This window comes from Chiloscyllium plagiosum, chromosome 1, assembly GCF_004010195.1.
Source record: "Chiloscyllium plagiosum isolate BGI_BamShark_2017 chromosome 1, ASM401019v2, whole genome shotgun sequence".
Classification (NCBI taxonomy): domain Eukaryota; kingdom Metazoa; phylum Chordata; class Chondrichthyes; order Orectolobiformes; family Hemiscylliidae; genus Chiloscyllium; species Chiloscyllium plagiosum.
Genome location: NC_057710.1, coordinates 64,343,853 through 64,350,453, shown reverse-complemented (window position 1 = coordinate 64,350,453; position 6,601 = coordinate 64,343,853).

Here is a 6,601-nt window from a genome sequence, read left to right as displayed (position 1 = left end):
CTCTTGCTGGCCCCTCTCCCCTGTGAGAACATTCTGCACCCTCTCTGAGACATCCTTGATCCTGGCAACAGGGAAACAACACACCATTCTGCTTTTTCTCTGCTGGCCACAGAAACGTCTGTCTGTACCTCTGACTACAGAATCCCCTAACACAATTGATCTCTTGGAAGCCGGCTTATGTTTCGCTGCATTAAAGCCAGTCTCAATACCAGAAACTTGGCTTTTCATGCTATGTTCCCCTGAGAATCCATCATCCCCTACATTTTCCAAAACAGCATATCTGTTTGAAATGGGTAAATTCACAAACGACTCCTGCACTAGCTGCCTACCTCTCTAATCCTTCCTGGAGTTAACCCATCTATGTGACTGTATCGGAGACTTTCCCCTCTTCCTATAAATGCCATCCATCACATACTGTTGCTGTTGCAAATTCCTCATTGCTTCTATTTGTCTCTACAACCGATCCATTCAATCTGATAAGATTCGCATCCAACAGCATTTATGGCAGATATAATCTGCAGTAACCCTTAAACTCTCTTTAAACTCCCATTTTTGCTCCTTCACAATCTACAGACGCAGAAAATAACACCGTCTTATTCCTCTACAAACACTGCCCCAGGTTAAATTAATAGCTATGGCTTATATTTTAAGTTTAATCAAGAGACTTATCTCCAAAAACATATAATCAAGAAAGAATCCACCATTCTCACTACTGCAGCCTCTCTCTTGGACAGACTTAAAATAACAAATAATTTACCTGATTCCGTGCTGTGAACTTCAACAGTTCCTCCAAGATTAGTTGTGAATTTCACTGTTTGTTAATTTTCCCAGATGCACTCTGATGTCCAGCGATACACGAAATCAAACAGCAAAGGTGGAAACTGTGCAGGTTCTCTCTCTCTCTCTCTCCTGCAATGACCTCACCATGTGCTTTGTCTGCTCTTCTCCCTTTTAAAATTGATGTTGTTTTGACTTTTTTTTCCCAAAGTTCCAAAACATTGCAACAGCATATAAAACAGTAACTGCTGCTCCTGGAATTCAAGGAAATCACCCCCAACACCTAAAATACTTCAAAAAAAGGAGCAGCTCTTACAGCCAGAAATTTTTCCCATCCTTCATTTTGGATTACCCAGAAGCTTATGTGCAAATTGATCATCCAACCTTTGCATGGGGTGAAATACTAATCAAACTGATTCTCTCCAAAGTTTCCCTCAGGATAGCTGATGCTTGTCTGCCATGCAGTTTTATCTGGTAAAGTGAATGAAAGATGTGTTGGATCCGAAATGATCTCCACCTATTCTCAAATTTTAAATGGGTAAGGAGCCTGACTCACTGGCTTGGAACCAGGTGTGGAATGCAAGTGCCTAGTGGGACACTTTTGGTAAGCACAACTGGTGCTGTGGATTAAACTGAATGCTGGGCAATGGCACCCAATGCCAACGCTCATCTGACCACACATTTAATCCACTGCTATAACATACCTGTCCATTCTTGGTGTACCATAACAAAGAGTTCAGGGGGTGAGGCTTAGAGAAACTGTCTATTTCTCACTGCAAAGCATAAATAAAAATATCTGAGAGGTTTCATAAGGATGAGATTGAAGAGGATGAACTTGATGTTGTATGAGTGAACAGATGAATGCAGAACTGGACGGTCAGGGAAAGCAGATCCAGCAGGTGAGAGAAAAGTATGTATCCCTCCTTGGCATGTTTGGATCAAAGGCTTTGAGGATTTAAGTTTCTAAGCTGCAATGTTTTTTTTATTGTTAGTGTCTAGTGACCCTCAGCCAATGAAAGGTAGAATAGATAGGTCTATCACTATAAGCTTAAAAATTAATAAGATGTAAATTAATAATTCTAGAAAGTTTCAGAAGAGAGAGAGAGAGAAGAGTAATGATGCATTTGGAGTGGAAGCAGAAGGCGTAGCTGCAATAAAGAAGGCTTAGCTTAGAGTATTTTGTCATAGGAGAAAAAGAAAGAAACAGATGTGCTTTTGTGGTTTTCAGCGGACCTTATGAACTCAGTGACAAATTCAGACTCACAAAGCACAGAATAAAGATTGTGGCTTACAATACATTCTTCATTCTATCTGACATCCAGCATTGGATTGTGTTTTGATGTTTCACTTTAGCTATGTCATAATTTAAAATGTACAGTCATTGTCAGTGGAAAGGATAGGGTTAATGTGTATACAACTATCACATGATTGATGAATATTCTCCAATCTCTGGAACTGGCCTTTTGATCAGCCCTTTGACATTAAAGTTCTGACTAGTGCTGGTGGTGCTGTGCTGACACTAAACAAGGTAAAATTCTCAAGAACAAAAATTATTGGAGAAACTCAGCAGCTCAGGCAGCATCGATGGAGGAAAAACTCAGTTAATATTTTGGGTCGAATGACCTTTCTTCAGAACAGTAAGATACATTGTTCTGCTAATGGGAGAAACAGTGGATGGAATTAGTTGATTGCCTCTTACTTCAATTAGTAAAACAGTAAATTCCTGGTAAACCAAGAATAAGAAGGTGCTGTTGGTACAGCTCAGTAAGAAATAAAAGGAACCTAGATGATGGGAGTGACTGAATAAATCTGGTCATTGGATAGAAAAATGCACTAGGTGTGTCATAAAGTACTGCTGTTTTCAACAACTGCATCTGAAAGTCAAGGATCCAAAAGTGGTCATCATGCATCTATGGGAATCCACGGCCTTGGTTACCTCAATTGGCTGGATAGCCAGCTTGCGGCCCAGAGTGACACGAACAGCGTAGGTTCAAGTCCTGCACCTGCTGAGGTTGTCATATAGGACTCACATTCTTAACCTCTCCCCTTGACTGAGGAGCGATGACTCTCAGGTTAAACCACCATCTCTCTGTTGGACAGAACAACATAATAGTCTGGTAGGACAATGATTTACCTTTTTACATCAATTTACCTTTTCATATTAATCCAACCTGTGTCTTAAAGTCCATGGTCCAGGATGGCTACTCAGTGTTTCAAATCATGACACAGAAAGTTCCAACTAAAGGCAATGGTAGAGAATACGGACAGTAGTGACTCATATCTATGCTTACAACATTCTAATTGCAAAACATCCAACAGCGCATATACTTTATGCACTGTTTCAAGTATGCTGAATAGTCTGCCCAAAACAGGAATAAGTTCAGCACTCATGTAATGAACCAATTCACATCAATGCTTCTGGCTGGCTACTGATTGTAATAAGAACTGATAGTTTCTAGAGGACTGCTTTCTCTATTAAGACGCAAGGCCGCTGGGAGGGTGGTGCAAGGTGGAGGAGGGGAATACCTCCAAGCTTTGACAACCATACAATCCAGTGAGCGAGCCTGTAATTAAAATAGCTGCCTTCTGTTCAGATTGATTCATTTAAACTTTGATGGATTTCGGAAAACACAACATAACCTACACTTCAGAAACAAAAATGCAATCATGCAATTATTTGGGGTCCAGCACAGTCTGGCTGCCACTCTATTAAAATAGGTAATCACGTGAGTCTCAGGGTCACAAGCACAACCTTTCTTTTTGATCTGATGGCAGAATTTAATCTCTTTATCTGCAAAAGGGTTCGAAGTATCTGTAGTGAAATGGCATTTAAAAAGTAGCATGTTCCTGTGTTAAGTGGGTGAGGGTTAGAGAGGGAGAATAACTGGAAAGGAAGTGATTGTCAAAACCACAAATGTCAAAAAACTCTTGTTTAAAAACTCTTGTGATGGGTGAAAAGATTTAAGAAGAACTATTATGCATAGTTTCAAATGTATTAATGTAAAATATTCTAGGAGAAAATGACTCGGGCCTCCCAAGTGCTATTTCACCAGTAATTGTAGGCATGAGGAGAACTTTTGAAATTAATATGTCCATTTATACATTTCCTGCCTTTAGCCCCAACTGAATGGTCGAAAGATTGAAGTTGATGCAGCTATTTACTACTTTGTTCTCAGTTAGTAAGAAAAAGAACTATTTTCCACCCAGTAATAGATTATTTTAATCTACTGGGAGCAAGCGATTTTAAAACATTGAGTTAAATAATTCATCTGCGAATGATAAATATATTCGTTTTCAGAAAAAAAAGTTTAAAATTGCCTTAGTTAAGAATTGCAATGTCCATGCTTTTTGCTGGTTCTAACATATTTGAAAATGCATCATATAAATTGTCAGGAAGCAAAAATAATGGTACAGTTTCTTTCCAGCTTCCTCGCTGTTGATGTGCCACGTTTCACCCGCTCCAACTAATTCCACCGCCCCATGACTGAACACTTCAACTCCCCCTCCCATTCCGCCAAGGACATGCAGGTCTTGGGCCTCCTCCATCATCAAACCCTAACCACCTGATGCCTGGAGGAAGAACATCCCATCTTCCTCCTTGGGACCCTCCAACCTTGGGTCAGTGTGGATTTCGTGGATTTCACGAGTTTCTTCATTTCACCTCCCCCCACCTTATTCCTGATCCAACCTTCCAACTTGACACCACCCTCATGCCCTGTCCTACCTGTCAATCTTCCTTTCCACCTATCCGCTCCACCCTCCTCTCTGATCTATCACCATTACCTCCACCTCTATCTACCAATCACACTCTCAGCTACCTTCACACAGCCCCACCCCACCTTCCATTTATCTCTCCACCCCCTCAGCTGACAGCCTCATTCCTGATGAAGGGCTTTTGCCTGAAATGTCAATTCTCCTGTTCCTCAGATGCTGCCTGACTTGCTGTGCCTTTCCATCATCCCATCTCCACTTATACAGTCAACGGTAAGGCCCTAGGGAGTGTTGCCAAACAAAGAGACCTAGGGTTTCATATTTCCTTGAAAGTGGAATTGCCGGTAGACAAGGTCTTGAAGAAGGCATTTGGCATACTTGCCTTCATTTGTCAATGCATTAAATAAAGGAGTTGGGAGGTCATGTTATAGCTGTACAGGACATTGGTGAGGCCACTTTTAGATTACTGCATTCAGTTCTGGTCCCATTGCTACAGGAAAGATGATGTTAAACTTGAAAGGGTTCTGAAAAGATTTACAAGGCTGTTGCCAGGAAATGGAAGTTTTGAACTATAAGGAGAGACTGAATAGGCTGGGGCTTTTTCCCTGGAGCGTCGGAGGCTGAGGGGTGGCCTTATAGAGCTTTATAAAATTGTAGAGGGGCATAGAGAGGGTGAATAGTCAGGGTCTTTATCCTCGGTTGGGGAAAAGCTAGTGGGCATAGGTTTCAGGTGAGCGAAGTAAGATTTAAAAAGGACCTGAGGGGCAATTCTTTTCACGCAAAGGATGGTGCATGTTTGGAATGAGCTGCCAGAGGTTGTGATGGAGACAGGTACAGTTACAACATTTAAAAGGTATTTGGAATGGTACATGAATAGGAAGAGTTTGGAGGGATATGGGTCAAATGCTGGCAAATGGGATTAACTCAGTTTAGGATATCTGGTAGATATAGACAATTTGGACAGAAGGGTCTGTTTCCATGCTGTGTAACTCTGTGACTTTATGTAAATCAATCTCAGCAACCAATCCAGATCTAATGCAAAGGAAACCAAACAAAAAACATGATAAAAATTCCCTCAAGAACTCTTCCTCAGCTCTAAGGAAGGATCACTTGACCCAAAATGTTAATTCTGATTTCTCTCCACAGATGCTGATAGACCAGCTGAGCTTTTCCAACAATTTCTGTTTTTGTTTCTGATTTACAGCATCCATAGTTCTTTCAGTTTTTATTCTCCAAAGAAAATACCAATAACTCATATCAAATCCTTAAAAAAAAATCTAGTTTGGACCAATATTGTCACTTCCACATTCCCTCGCATTTTACTGATTTAGCCCACAGAGAACTGTGCCCAAAGGCAATGACTGCTCTCGTGTGGTAGTAAAACAGTCAGCATCATTTATAACCCATAAAAAGCTTCATCCATGAGCATGCAACTGGTGTGTAACAACAGGAGAAGCCTGACATGGGCCTATACTCCTTTCCCAGGCAACTGTCACAATATGTATATTTTTGCAGCTCACATTCCCAGAATGTTTTGAGATCCCAGCCTAGGTTTCTGATGGCTCTTCAGTAACAAGAGTAGATTTTGTCACAAAGACTGAACGCTAGTTCCAAGGACATCATAAAGGTACATGGGCATTCATGTAACAGCCTGCCTTGCCACTTGTTAAACAGCAGTTTTGCTTAACTGCTTTGAATGTAGAGAATCCATCTTATATTCACTGAGAATGAATGGAGCTAATATCCTTGAGAGTGCATAGATTGGAATGGGAGGCATGCATGTGTGCCTGCATTTAAACCATATTCCACTTGCTTTCACAGAGTAACAATTTGCATGAACATTCAATAAACAATATACACAGTACAACACATCTCATTCAGGAATAATATCTTTGTCGCTTACTCCCTATGTCAGGCACCAGAAATCTCAATAACTACAAAGAATTACAGAAAACAAATGTGTCTGTGTGTTTTTTAATGAATGAGGCAGATATGGAAAAATCATCTTGGTATTCATACTTTTTCTAATTTTATCTTTATTGCATTACCTTTGAGATGCAATACCATTAAGACCAGTTAAGGTGGGGGAAGCATGTTCAGTGTCATGTTACAT